The following is a 15,260-nucleotide window of genomic DNA, read 5'->3' as shown; positions in this document are numbered from 1 at the left end:
CTAAGTCCATTTCTGCCAAGTTCACACAGAAAAAGAAAATGTACACCTCTAGTCCTGATGGTTATGAAAGAACAAAAATCGATGGAACCTATTTGATTCTAGTTCCTTACTCCTTTGAAGTATATACTAGAAAAAGACAGGGAAGCCAACACTAGATAGATATTCCTAATACTTTTAAGGTAAACTAAGGAAAGGAGGAGGACTTTTGGAAAAAAGAAAATAAATAGCGAATCCAACTTTATACATCATAAAATAAAAAAAGAAAAGTTTATCCCTTTACATCTTACCTTAACTGACACCAATAAAGACACTTAAATTCTCCTTTAGGAGTTATATGCATGCACCTACCAGGTTTAATGAGAGTTTGCCACACAAAGAAGTTGAATAAACTCCAGAATGTATACGCTAATCACAACAGCTCCAAGGGTTTTCTGCTCTTACATTATTTTTTTATCCTCAGATGTTCTTGACATTTCCCCCCATCTATTACATTGTTCCTCTTACTAGTGTCTCTTATGCACTCTTTATCCTTAATTTAGTTTTCTTTGATCATATAAGTCTTACTGCCACTTTGCATCTGTCAGTTTCTTTTCATTGATCAGTTTCCGTCAGCCTCCACTTATCCTAAGAAAATTTCTTTTATTTCCTTTACTCATTCTCCTAATTTTGTCTCTTTTTTTATTATTCTTGTCCCATATATCTGAATGTCCCCTCTAGTCTTTACTCCTTATTCATTTTCCAGCATTTTTAGAGCAGCTTACACAGTCCCCCATTAAATGCTTCTCATCTTTACAAGCCAGATTACTACAGTTACAGTGATAATGGCTTGAAATTGACAAGATGCACTGTTGCTATTGTGCTCCTTAACTGTGATACAGGTCAATCTTAATGAATACAGCCACATTTTACAAAGGACTCATGAGGTTGTTCTGTTAACAAACATCCAGCAGGGCAGATGACCATCATGCAAGTAATTACACCATTTGAAATATTTATGGCAGGTAAGGAAACAGTTAAATGCAAATCTCATTCAACCTACAAAGGATGTTTGGGCAGGAAAAAAAGGAGTTCAGTTTGACCAAGTTTATATTTTAATGCTCCAATCCTGCACTGCAGTCCCCGTGGGCGGAAAACAGCGTGGTTTCAGAGGGAATGACACTCTTCAGTTCGACTTTGTGTGGGCACATCTATCCAGATCAGAACTCAGGATCAGGGCTCTCCAGCAGCACCTGGTCTGAATCCCACTGTACAGGGTATCAATTTAGAGCTCTTTATTGAAGACTACGGGCACCATAGTTGGTTTGAAGGCAGGTGTACTGTAAGTATTGCCAGTACACAGCAGAAGTAACTGCTTGTACTCACAAATTAAAATGGAACAAACAAGTATATTTTACTTGCATTAAACACAATACTGAGTCATACACCATCACCAGCACATTTTCCACAACTCTCTTCTTGGGATCCTCAAGTGGAGAAGAAACAGACATGATCTGCAAAGTGACTTGTATTCCCCACCCTACATTCTTTGCTTCATTGGCCCAGTCTCTGATTTCAAGGTGGACTCCCCTATATACATCTGTGTTGTATTCAGAGGCTTGCTATGTGAAAGGGGTCACCAGTAGAAAAGTTTGAGAACCACTGACTTGGAGGAACCAACCTTGTACATTGTACAAACATAGTGAGAGACAGCCCCCACCTCCAAAGAACGTGCAATCTAATTAGAAAAGACAGACAAATAGTGGGAGGGGAAGCTGCAGCGAAGTGATTTGCCCAAGTTCACACAACACACCATTGACAGAACTGGGAATAGAAACTTAGGTCTCCTGACTCCTTGTCCACTGGACTATCAACAAGGACAAATTGCCTCTCTAGCCACTATCACACTTGCCTTTCTGATGTGTCTCTTGGATGTCTCACTAACTCAACAGAGCAAAAACTGAGCTAATATTTACTTTACCATAACATCACCCTCCCTGCTTCCTCTTTCAGAGTTATTGACAAGACCACCACATTCAGTCACTCAGCTTTGTAACCTTGTTATTACTTCCAATCCCTTCTCCTGTTCTCACACAGCGAGGTGGTCACCAGTTCCTGTTACTTCTTTCTCCATAACATTTTGAAAAACATCCATCCATTCTTCTCTGCCCCCTCTCTCTCAGCTAGAACACTTGCCTTGGTTACCCCCTCCTTTTTTATCTCCCTGATTTCCTTGTCCCTCTCTTTCAGTGTACCCATAACCTGAAAGCTAAAACCCCTCTGCCCTGTCTGCCATTCCACACCGCTTTGCCAGTGCCCTTTAATCAACACCTACAAGAGACTGCTGTTTTAGGCTTGGCTCTCCTTTAAGAAGTACCAATTGTGAGGAATTGGACCATGATCAGTGGTCATAAGAGCATGAAGAAAAAGAAAGTAGAGTAAGATCTTAAAGTTCATGTTCACCTGTGACACATCAACATTTTTACTCCAGCCTTCAAAATTAAAAGCTCTACCAACTCATTGCATCACCTGTCTGCCCTCACTTTCTCCCCATATACCACTTTAAATAATTGGGGTTTTAAACTAATATGGGTTTAAACTGTGATAACTACCTCTTGCACATATGTCCCTCACCTAGTCCTCATAAGGATCCTATATAATTTCAAGATGTATTTACACAGTTGAGCATAACACTATCAGGTATGTAGCTTTCTCTCAAGTGTGAAGTTACTCAAATGCACATTTACTAAACAAATAGCCCTGAAAGCTTTCAGTGCAATCCTCAGCACATAAGGTTTACATCCTCCAAGTAGCTTTGAATACCAATAGGACATCCTCCTATTTCTTTCATGTGGCTGGCAAAACAGAAACATACTGTGCTAAAAAGAAATGTGCACTATACAGATATACACTGAACTTCAGAAAGGACAGTCAGTCAGTCAGTATCAAGCTGGATACAGAGCATTTCTCCGTGCCATTCCTTCTTCCCCCAATCAGCACCATGCTGGGGCAGAGATGGGAACCTAAACAGAGATGCGAGTAAGGGCCAAGTTTGGAAACAGGTAAAATTGCCTGCCTCTTACCCCTCTCTCCCTGAAATAGAGCATACACGTGCCATAAGTGGATCATTACATGTTCATCCACGTTCTGATTGGCAATATTACACAGCTGGTCCTGAGTTGCAATGATGTATCTGTGTAAGAGGTTCTGCTTAGAAACCATTGCCAAGTCAAAGAGTGTAAGTGCAGTCCACACCCCTGACACTCCACAGTGCCAGCCACAAAGAAATTTCTCAGCATGTTGGGATAGCATCTTGTGCTTCTATTGCTGGTGGGTAGTTTTATGGGCGGGAGCTGGGCTACAAACATAATCTCTGAGGCTGCATCTCCATGGGGAGAGTTTAGAACCCACCACAGCCTTCACCATGACCTCTGGCAGAGGTACAACTGGGAGTCCGAAATTTGACAGTGACGATCCAGTTTAAAAGTCACGATTAATTCAAGACAATCAGATTTCATGCTGGATTCACTTTCTTTAACTATAGCTGTGCCTAAATAGAATTGCTCACCAACTGAAACCCCCTGCCACGGCCATAAACAGCAGGGTGGCTTTAAAGAGTTACTGCCACACTGGAGGAAACTTGAAAAAAACAACAGTAAAAAAACAAAGAGTCATTGACTTAGTCTTGCTCTGTGCCCTCCCTGCTAATAGGTATGGTAAGAGATCAGTGTTTGAATAAGAGCCTATTTCCTTCCTTCACATCCCAGCTTTGCTTTTCTGCTGGACTGTACAATCAAGACTCCAGCCTCGGTTTATAGCATCCCAGCCGGTTGCTGATAGCACAAATGTAACTGTCTGGGATTCACCACAGGCTAGGATGAGATGTGAAGGGGTTGGGGGAGTGGGGGGGGAGCTTTGTTTAGTAAAAGGAAAATCTCAACAATTTGTGTTAGCTAGCAGAAGAGGAAAAAAACAAAGAGAGGAAAAAATACTTCAGTTTAAAGAGCCAATGAGAGGGAAAGGAAGCTACTTTTTATTTATAGTATTGTCATAAACATTTATAAAACCAGAACCTATCACACAATCTCTAAACAACAGGGATCATCCATTCTACCAGCAAAAGATCCTTGGCGGTAGAGGGAAACTGTTCAGCTCAGTCACTAGTCCTCAGAGCACAGACAGAACGCGAACCTTAGTCCATTTTCATAGCTGAGGCACTGCCCACAATTTAAGGGTCCCTTTGGGGGCGCATGTGACCTTTAAATCAAATGCACCACAAATTATGAGAGGAAAAAGTGGGGACCAGACAACAGAAAAAGACAAGGGACTCCCTAAGGACAAACTACTCAAATCTAGGGGCAGGGGGCCAGAGGGGCATTTGGAAAGATCTGAGTTTTTAAGTCTTCTGTTTTCCCCCTAACAGGAAGTCTCCCCTTAGCACCCCTTCCTCAACCCCCTCCCTCCAAAAAACTTAAAAGGGCGTTTGGAGTCTCCTCTCTTTGTTTTGGGCGAAGCCCCTTTAACACAGGATGTTTAAAGCAAGTCAGAATAGCCCCAATTTTCCTCCCACAAGCAGCCCCTTCCCCAATCTACCAGTGTTTCCCCCTGGAATTGAAATCAGAGGGGGTGTTCGAATTTATGGAGGGGGGTTGGAAAACAACTAAATTGGCAACACCGCGAAACTAGTGGACCACGGGGGACGGGGGGGGGAGAGATGACGGAGTTTTGGGGGGTAGGGAAATCCCTAACAAGTATCTCCCTACTCTTTCTGCCCTATAGTCTCTGCTCCCCACAATCTCTCAGCCGCCATACACACACAGAGCCCCCGTCCACCCCGGCTCCTCAGACCCCCGAGCAGCGTACCCCGGGGAGAACGTGCACACTCACCTCCTCCTCCTGCAGCGGCTGCCCCCAGCGCATCCCCCGCCTCGCCGCCAAGCCCCAGCCGACAGGGATCCGCCTCCCAGCCCTGCGGCCAGCACCGCCCCGCGCAGAGTCCGGCCCCCGCACAACAGCGAGCCCAGCCTGACCCGAGCTCGGGGGCTGCCTCCTCCCCTCCCGGGCCAGATAGGGCTGGGCTCCCCCTCTGCCCAGTCGGGGCTCACACAGCCGCCTGCGAGCTGGGGCTGGCACACGGGAGCTGGTGGAAGGGGAGGGAGGCATTGGAAAAGAAATCAAGGCAGAGAGGGAAAGAAGGGAAGGAGGAATAGGAAAGAAGGAGAAAATAAGAAAAGGGAGGCCAGGAAAAAGGCGAAGAGACAAACAAAGGAGGGAAGGGAGGTGTGTGTGTGTGTGGGGGGGGGGGGGGGGGTTCTGCTGCTGAAATAATGTTTCCAGTATCGGGGGCAGGCAGTGCTTTGGGACACTGAGAAACTCTTCTGTTAACCATGTTTAGGAAATTTCAGTCGTGTGAGCCAAGAGCCAGGCTGGAATTTGCGCCTCTTTGTGTCCCCAAGCTGCTGGGCGCCTGGGGACACAACATGAATCCTTACACTCCCCACCCCACACAGGAAAGTGTGATGACGCCATTCACTGCCTATGGAAGTAGCGCCCGGGGGGGATTTGGAGGTTGTGCAATTTGACCATGAGAAATGCTTAATCAAACTTCCAGCGAGATTCAGCAGAGAGCCGCCTGTCGGCGCTTAAATCATAAATAATAAAAATGAGTCAATTTCCTATCTGTGACATTAGCACAACAGAGTTGATTACTATGAAAACGAATGGCAGATTTTCTCTGAGTTTGGAGTGGAGTCAGACCTACAGGAAAAGGATGTGCGCTCCCGGCGCTGCCTGGATTGCACAGGAACCCGGCTTGTGTTTATCTGCCCTGCTTCCACAGTAACTTGAGGGCACTGAGTCAGTCTATTTTGCATGTACTAAGGCTTCAGAAAAAGTAGCTTTCCCTATGCTTCAAGAGGAACAACACTGCTGTAACATCTGTATGGTGCTGCTGCTAGGTTTGGCCAGCTAGGCTCCTAATTGGTGGAAAGCTCAGTTGCTTGACCTGCCAGCTGGAGAAACACAAGCCAGGGTCCCAAGTTGAGGCCTCCCCTAAGGTAACATATACACAAAGTGAGGCTAGTAACTGAATTGTGGCCATCACCAACCAACAAAAACTCAAGTGGTACATTTGTGAAGTTGACAAGTAAAAATTCAGTAATAGAGATGTAAACTGGTCTAGTGGACTGGGCAGTCAGCCAGAAATTCCTGAATTCTGATCTTGGTCTTTGCTGTGCGGCCTTGTCACTTAACCTTTCACTGTTTGTTCCCCAATGAGTAAAGAGGGGATAGTAACATTACCTACCAACAGGGATGGCTGTGAGAATTAGTGAATTTTTATACAGTGTTTTGCAAATGTAAAACACTATATAAAAGTGCTCACTATTACTATCATTTGCTGGAAATAGTGTTAGTTATGATCTAGCTCATGCCTTGCAATATACAAAGGATATTTTATTTGGCTAAGACCATTACTATACCATAATGTAAACTTTAAAAATCACTCCTAATGCCTTGAGTCTAGACAGTATACAATAGGAATGCCAAACACACAATCCAAGGAGTCCTAAAATGTGGCCTATGGCCATGCTGAAGTTCACTGTAGTTTATATAAAAAGTAAGCCTTTTGAGATTGATTACAACAAGCCAGAGCCCAAATCTGCTATTCCTCTCGGAGGTTCCTGTGAATGCCTGCTGGGTGATTTTTTCCCCTTCCATTGGTGTTGAACTTGTCCAAATGTTTTTGCTCATCTGACAAATAAGAAAGTAGTACAAGCAATTAAAATAATAAAAACATGCTGTAAGCAGTGCTTCACACCCCGTTGTGCCCCCTTATCTCAGGGCATGGTGCTGCCTCAGTTCAGTCCAGAGCAGGGCAGCCTATGCTGTGAACTCAGTGTACAAGTGTGTAAATGGTGAAAATTAACCAACTCAGAATCTGGCCATTCACATCTTTGAACAAACCAACATAAAAGACAGCTGCTTGGTCACAGCCAGTGCTTTAAGCCCAGGCCCTGGGGTTCTGGGTTAGCACTGAGGCACAGACTCTCACCCAGCACTCTTCTCTGAAAAAGCAGGCAAGGCTTCTTATCTGGCCTGTTGGCTCCGTATTGGTAAGTGTCACCTCCTGTCCCTTCCAGGCCTCTGGCAGACTAAATTTTACTAGTATCCCAGCCTGAGTGGGTTTTCTTTTTGATTTAGTTGGGGATTGGTCCTGCTTTGAGCAGGGGGTTGGACTAGATGACCTCCTGAGGTCCCTTCCAACCCTGATATTCTATGTTTCTATGATTCCTTAAGCAAGGGGCATCAGAGTGCCAATGTCTTCAGCAGGGGGCTAAGATGGCCAGATGGACCCTACCATGTATGTAATATGGACAAGGGCATACTGTTTGCTGGAATCAATATGAATGTTAATGTTGTCGCATTCAGAGGCTAATGCACATATAGGTTTATTTCATTCACACAAACTGGTTCATTTTTTAAAAAAATCACAAGTTTGTTTCTTGGTGGCAGAAGAGGGAGACAGTGAAAAATGTATGTTTTTTTAAATTAATGGCTGGTGCTCAGATACTATAGCGATAAGGGCCATCAAGGTGGACAGATAGGTTTTAGGGTCTAGGGGTACATTTTAAAAATCAATATTTATTTGGACTTTAAAAAAAATCAATAATGAATAAACTGACATAAGTGAAATTGTAAAAGTAACAGAGCTTCAACTATTTAATCTAGTTTGAAAAGTGAACCTAAAGTACTGCTGTTTTGATGATGGGGAGGGAGGCTTGAATCAAAACTAGACATTTAAAGTTCTAAATGGACCTCAGAGTCACTCCAGCTCCTCATTAATCTCTTACCTGCTTTTGTTTCAGTTGTGATTTGGAAAGCTCTGTCTTTGTGCCGTGTCAACAGTAACAGCCTATGCATTACCATGTGCCACTCCCCCTGTGAGTGCCCGCACCCATGCATTTAAAAGTCACTACCCCTGAGTATGCAACTGTGCCCAGTAAAAGTTTACTTTCCATTACAATTCATGCAAGTAAAACTTAAAGGACTGCAATGTTTGCAGAAAGTGTACATTACATGGGAGCAAGTACAGCCCCAGTGAGCTTATAGTGAACATTCATGAAAGATGTTTTATTCAGTCTTTTCTAACATTCTAGCACACCTTTCTTCCAAGATTCTTCAAAGGACTTCGTAAGCATTAAGGAAGCTTCTTGATACCTTTGTCGTAAATAAGGGTAATAGCGGGATCACTTACAACCACCTCTGTCGTGAAATACAGCAGCTGTTAACCAATGCAGATTAATAGTATATAAGCACTTTAATGAACCCTATACATAATGGATACTTCAGGTGGAACTTTGAGGCAAAATATGATTCTTCTATTGGAATTTATCCAAGACACTGAGGGCTTGGCTACACTGCCCTGCCATTGGACTATGGAAGTGTGATTATCAGTGTGGACCTAAGTGCTTCTCTGTAACTCTCCCATGTGAACACTGCAGCCGCGAACTAAAATGTCCCTACTCCATGTTAATAGTGTGCTCCTCAAACAGGACTACATTAAGGCAAAGTAGGAACATTTTCATTCTCGCCCTCATCATCCACACCGGAGAGTTATAGTGCAGCACTGCTAATCACACCAACATAGTTAGAACTGTGGGGCAGTTTAGACACAGCCTAAGTGCTTGTCTATACAGGGACACAACCAGAGATCAGAGGGGTAGCTGTGTTAGTCTGAATCTGTAAAAAGCAACAGAGGGTCCTATGGCACCTTTAACACTAACAGAAGTATTGGGAGCATAAGCTTTCGTGGGTAAGAACCTCACTTCTTCAGATGCAAGGAATGGAAATTTCCAGAGGCAGGTATAAATCAGTATGGAGATAACGAGGTTAGTTCAATCAGGGAGGGTGAGGTGTGAACACCAAGGGAGGAGAAACTGCTTCTTCTGTAGTTGGATAGCCATTCACAGTCTTTGTTTAATCCAAAGACTGTGAATGGCTATCCAACTACAGAAAAAGCAGTTTCTCCTCCCTTGGTGTTCACACCTCAGCTGCTAGCAGAGCACCTCACCCTCCCTGATTGAACTAACCTCGTTATCTCCATACTGATTTATACCTGCCTCTGGAAATTTCCATTCCTTGCTTCTGAAGAAGTGAGGTTCTTACCCACGAAAGCTTATGCTCCCAATACTTCTGTTAGTCTTAAAGGTGTCACAGGACCCTCTGTTGCTTCTTACAACCAGAGATGTGATTGCAACATGTGTAGACATTACCCGAGGTAGCTTTGATCTAGCTAGCTCAAGTAACAAAAGCAGTGAGTCAAGTCATGGCAAGTCGGTCTGGGACCATGGGTATATACTCTAGCACAGGAGAGGCCAACCTGAGCCTGAGAAGGAACCAGAATTTACCAATGAACATTGCCAAAGAGCCACAGTAATATGTCAGCAGCCCCATCCACCCCCACCCCACTCCCAGCGCCTCCCGCCCACCGGCAGCCCCGCCAATCAGCCCCCCCCTCCCTCCTCGCACCTCCCGATCATCTGTTTTGTGGTGTGCAGGAGGCTCTGGGGAGAAGGTAGAGGAGTGAGGGCATGGCAGGCTCAGGGAGGGGGCGGGAAGGGGTGGAATGGGGGCAGGGCCTGTGGCAGAGCCAGGGGTTGAGCAGTGAGCAGCCCCCCTGGCACATTGGAAAGTTGGCACCTGTACCTCCAGTCCAAGAGTTGGTGCCTATACAAGGAGCCACATATTAACTTCTGAAGAGCCACATGTGGCTCCACAGCCACAGGTTGGCCACCCCTGCATAAGCTTGTACTGTGTGGTTTGGGTTCACTGCTATTGTTATTCAAGCTAGCTAGGTCAAAGTTAGCTCAGGTTTGTCCACCAAACTGCAGTCACACCTCCTGACATACCTGGAAAGTTAAGGTGACTCAACTAAAGCAGCTGTTCTTAAACTATATGGTGGACTTCCTAAGGGAGGGGCAGGAGAAAATGTGTCAAGAGAGGTCCAAGTTGTGAGCTTTTTTTAAGAGCTGTGGCTGTGAGCCCTGGGTGCAGAAGGGCCATGTTCATGCAGGAGGTGGGGATAAAAGGGAGAGCCAGAGCCCCGCCACCTGGGCTCAGGCTCTCCACACACCCCCCCCCCCCACTCCTTCACCGGGAAATAGCAGGGCTCCATCTGTCAGCCCCAGGCTAGCAGCAGCAGCACAGAAGGGTGGCAATGGGGGGGGGGGCTATGTCTGCTGTGAAAAGTGATATTGACAAACATCACTTTTCACATTGCCACCCTTATTTCTGTGCTCCTGCTGGCGCGGTGCTGCCTTCAGAGCTGGGCATCCGGCCAGCAGCTGCTGCTTTCCACTCTGCCTTCAGAGGGGTGGTGGTGGTATATGTACTTGCGGGACAGAGATTAAATGACTACAGACACAAAGAAGAGGGGGGGCCTGATCAAATATGTTTGAGAGCCACTGAGCTGAAGTTAATGCACATAAATGAAAGAGTGTTACCACCACCCCAGATATTTCCCACATGGATGTTTTCACTCAATAGTAAAGTGACCTTAGTTCACTGTAACTAAATCCATCTCCAAGGCACAGACTGATAGAGTGATTTGCTGGCTCACAGTCCCCTGCTCACACTCTTAGACAACACTCACACATAGCAAAGCAAAAATCATCCCCGGTGACTGATGTTTTGAAATAGAATTTACACATACAGAAAGGGAATAAGTGAGTGCATTTGCCTGATATTGTAGATCTAAGTAGGGCATCATGTATAGTCAGTCAGAAAAATCTAGTTGTCAAGCACTCTCAGATTATACACCGTATAAGTATTCCAGAATGAGAATGTCTACACATGGAATTAATCAGCAATATTTAAATCAGGAATAATTCCATGTGTAGACAAACCTTAAGAATCTACTTTTCTTGAAGCATCAAATACCTTCAGTCTCTCACCTTTGTAGCCTTTGGCGTCCCATCCTCAGTGTCTCTACACTACACAGTCAGTCCCATGTAACACTGATGACAAATTAAAAAAAAAAAAAAACATGACCCCTTCAGTTAGCACCACACAGGATGAGCTGGATTGGAGAGCCAACACTAACTATATACTCTTAGTTACTGAAACATGTTAGAATATTTTATGGCTCTTCATGACTGTTTGCTGAGAAAAAGTCAGCATTCCTTCTCCAGTACTTCAAGTTTGGAATACCACTGTATTTAATAGGACCTTTCTGCCAGCGAAAGCACTCACAAATTACACTGGTCATGGCCAGCTTAATAAAAACACCTAATAATTTATGTTAGAATACAACAAATAAAAACAATCTAAATTTAAGTTCAAATAAATAGATGTGTCCCTGTAACTTGGGCTGAATCTTCCTCAATTTGTTACAAGAAAGCTACTGAAGTTAAGGGTAATCAAATATCATGCTGCAGGAGTCAAGAAAGGAATTCCACCCACCTCTTCTGGTGCACAGCTTTACACAATTAACTAGGTCCATTACTGCAAGGTAGGGAGGTGGTTTTGTTTTACATTCCTGTGAATCATCAGGTGTTGGCCATTTCTGGAGATGAATTCTGAACTTGAAGGCCAGTGCATGGTCTGTTATGGCAAATCCTACCTTCCACTCCCATGAAGTTTTGTTCAGCTTCACAAAGCAATTATAGTATCAATTCTTCTTCTACAAACTGTTCAGCTGGTAGAGTTTAGCTTCATTACAGAATCATCCTGATAGAGATTTGATTAGTTTAACCAGTTAATTCATTCTGTCAATACTAAGTGGTTACATCAAAGTATCTCCATCAGCAAGATAAATAACTCATAATTATTTACCAAAATGAAATGGTGCCTTTCAGTGATCAAAGAAATTTCTGCTAACATTTAGGCTGGAAACGGGTCCTCTTGAGTCACCAGATAGCTGATCCATTAACTTGGATATGGGTATCAGTGTCTCAATCAGATCAAGAACTCCATCCCACACTCTCCAGAATGAGCATGCTTCCATGTATGGGAGTGGGCAGATCTTAAGGCTAAGATTTTGTCATGGATATTTTTGATAAAAGTCATGGACAGGTCACAGGCAATAAAGAAAAATTCACGGAAGCCTGACTTTTACCAAAAATATCCATTATAAAATGGGAAGCCTCTGGGCAGCTGCAGGGTGGCTGGGAGCTTCAGGTTCTCCCTCCACCCAGACTGGGAGCTCCAGGGGTCCCCCTGCTCCCGGTAGAGTGGGGGGTGGCTGCGGGGATCCTCCTGCTGCCCACGGTGGCGGGGAGCTGCAAGAAGCTCAGGAAGGAGGATTTTGTCAGGAAGGACGCGGAAGACCTCCATGACTTCAGCCCATGGCAGCAGGGAGCTGCAGGGGTCCCACTGCAGGCCATGGGGGTCCCCTTGCCTCCCATGGGGCCAGGAGCTGCAGGGTACCCATGCCGCTGCAGAGGGCAGCAGGACCTTGAAGCTCCCAGCTGCCACTGGCTGAATCACAGAGGTCTTCCTGACAAAATCATAACCTTACTGATGATTAAATTAAATTAAAGCTTTGATACTGTACCTAACCTCACTGCACTGCAGGGTGTCACTAAGTTTTGCTGTACATGAGTACTTTTTAGATATTTGGTAACATGAACTGCCAGCTTACAGGCACTGGGCTCTACAAACAGGTCTTTGGTCAACAATCACTCATGTCTAGGAAGTATGAATTGTCTTTGCTAGGACCAGCAGAAAAAGAAATGGTTCAAATATAGTAATTACAAATGGTTCAGAAAGATTAACTCGCTTATTCTTAACTCCAAATCCAATAGATGAGCACAAGGTCAACCTTTGGCCCATTAGTAATCTTCTAGTTCATCCATCTACTAGAGTGCAATGAATTATAGGTCCACGGGTCTCACCAGGCAGTGGTCAGCCATGTCAGTGGTCTTATTGGAGGCCCCTCTGTATTGTCTGTGCCCTGGTCTACACTATGAGTTTAGGTGGAATATAACAGCGTTAGATCAACTTAAAGGGCTCTTAAAATAGATTTCTGTACTCCTCCCCAACGAGGGGATTAGTGCTGAAATCGACCCTGCTGGGTCGAATTTGGGGTAGTGTGGACGCAATTAGACGGTATTGGCCTCCGGGAGCTATCCCAGAGTGGTCCATTGTGACCACTCTGGACAGCACTCTTAACTCAGATGCACTGGCCAAGTAGACAGGAAAAGTCCCGCGAACTTTTGAATTTCATCTCCTGTTTGGCCATCGTAGCGAGCTGATCAGCACAGGTGACCATGCAGAGCTCATCAGCACAGGTGACCATGGAGTCCCAGAATCGCAAAAGAGCTCCAGCATGGACCGATCCATCTGATCGCTGTATGGGGAGATGAATCCGTGCTATCCGAACTCCGTTCCAAAAGACGAAATGCTGGAATATTTGAAAAAATCTCCAAGGGCATGAAGGACAGAGGTTACAACAGGGACCCACAGCAGTGCCACATGAAGCCTACCAAAGAACCAGAGAGGCAAACGGCCAGTCCAGATCAGAGCCCCAGACGTTCTGCTTCTATGATGAGCTGCATGCTATTCTAGGGAGTGCCCCTACAACTACCACACCCCTGTGCTTCCTTCCTCCCCAACCCCTCCCAGCTACCTTGGCAGTTATCCTCCCATTTGTGTGACAAATTAATAAAGAATGCATGAATTTGAAACAACAATGACTTTATTGCCTCTGCAAGCGGTGATCGAAGGGGGGAGGGGAGGTTGGTTGGCTTATAGGGAAGTAGAGTGAACCAAGGCAGAGGGGGGTTCATCAAGGAGAAACAAACAGAACTTTCACACCGTAGCCTGGCCAGTCATGAAACTGGTTTTCAAAGCTTCTCTGATGCACAGTGCGCCCTGCTGTGCTCTTCTAACTGCCCTGGTGTCTGGCTGCACATAATCAGCGGCCAGGCGATTTGCCTCAACCTTCCACCCTGCCATAAACATCTCCCCCTTACTCTCATAGATATTCTGGAGCACACAGCAAGCAGTAATAACGATGGGAATATTGGTTTCACTGAGATCTAACCGAGTCAGTAAACTGTGCCAGCGTGCTTTTATACGTCCAAAGGCACATTCTACCACCATTATGCATGTGCTCAGCCCATAGTTGAACTGCTCCTTACTACTGTCCAGTTTTCATGAGCCATGGGAGCAAGGGGTAGACTGGGGTAGGTGCGACCGCGCAATGCTGCCGACTGGGAGAGCAGCCTGAGGCAGAAGCCTCCAGCTGGCATGATATTCCAGGCAGGACTGAATCTCCATTAGACGAAACTTAAAGAAGAGAATGACCTGGAGTCATTCCCATTTTTGTCCAGGCGCCCCTGACCGACCTCAACGAAGCCGGCCAGGAGCACCCATGTCTGCCCAGGCGCCCCCAACCAACCTAACCAAGGTCGGCCAGGAGCACCCATGTCTGCCCAGGTGCCCCCGACCAACGTAACCGAGGTCGGCCAGGAGCACCCACGGGATGACGACAACGGCTAGCAGTCGTATTGCACCATCTGCCATCCGCAAGGCAAGGGGATGCTGCTGTGTAGCACTGCAGTACCACATCTGCCAGCAGCACCCAGGAGACATACGGTGACAGTGAGCTGAGCGGGCTCCATGCTTGCTGTGGTATGTCGTCTGCACGGGTAACCCAGGAAAAAAGGCAAGAAACGATTTTTTGCTGTTGCTTTCACGGAGGGAGGGGGGGCCTGACGACATGTACCCAGAACCACCCGCGACAATGTTTTTGCCCCATCAGGCACTGGGAGCTCAACCCAGAATTCCAATGGGCGGCGGAGACTGCGGAAACTGTGGGATAGCTACCACAGTGCAACACTCCGAAAGTCGACACTAGAACTTGGTACTGTGGATACACCCTGCCGACTTAATGCACTTGTGGGGACACACACAACTGATTGTATCAAATCGATTTCTAAAAAACCAACTTCTATTAAATCGACCTAATTTAGTAGTGTAGACATGCCGTCTGTCCAGCTGTGGCAGTTTTCTGGTCCCCTGGCTCAGGGATGGCAGGTTTGTATAATTTTTGGTGGTGCCCAGAACAGGTCCAAGTCCTGGCCCCCACACCTGCCTTGTAAGCCAATATACAATAACTCCTCACTTAAAGTCGTCCCAGTTAACATTGTTTTGTTGTTACGTTGCTGATCAATTGGAGCAGTGGTTCTCAAACTTTTTTTTCGTGGACCACTTGAAAATTGCTGCAGGTCTCAACGGACCACTTAATGATCTTTCCAAATGTTGTTTGTACCGTTTACTAT

At 45.6% G+C, this 15,260-nt stretch overlaps 1 protein-coding gene across 1 annotated transcript in view; it reads right to left on the bottom strand.

The window, feature by feature from the left end:
• The window catches only part of PHLDB2 (pleckstrin homology like domain family B member 2), a 104,509-nt gene extending 99,596 nt beyond the window's left edge, over positions 1-4,913 (bottom strand). The window contains exon 1 of the mRNA XM_054045690.1: positions 4,864-4,913. The gene's annotated coding sequence lies outside the window, so the exon portion shown is untranslated. The remainder of the gene's footprint in view (positions 1-4,863) is intronic.
• Positions 4,914-15,260: the final 10,347 nt, after the last annotated feature.

Source organism: Malaclemys terrapin, chromosome 1 (genome assembly GCF_027887155.1).
Source record: "Malaclemys terrapin pileata isolate rMalTer1 chromosome 1, rMalTer1.hap1, whole genome shotgun sequence".
Classification (NCBI taxonomy): domain Eukaryota; kingdom Metazoa; phylum Chordata; order Testudines; family Emydidae; genus Malaclemys; species Malaclemys terrapin.
The sequence above is the reverse complement of the archived record's forward strand: the minus strand, read 5'-3'. Positions and strand labels throughout refer to the sequence as shown.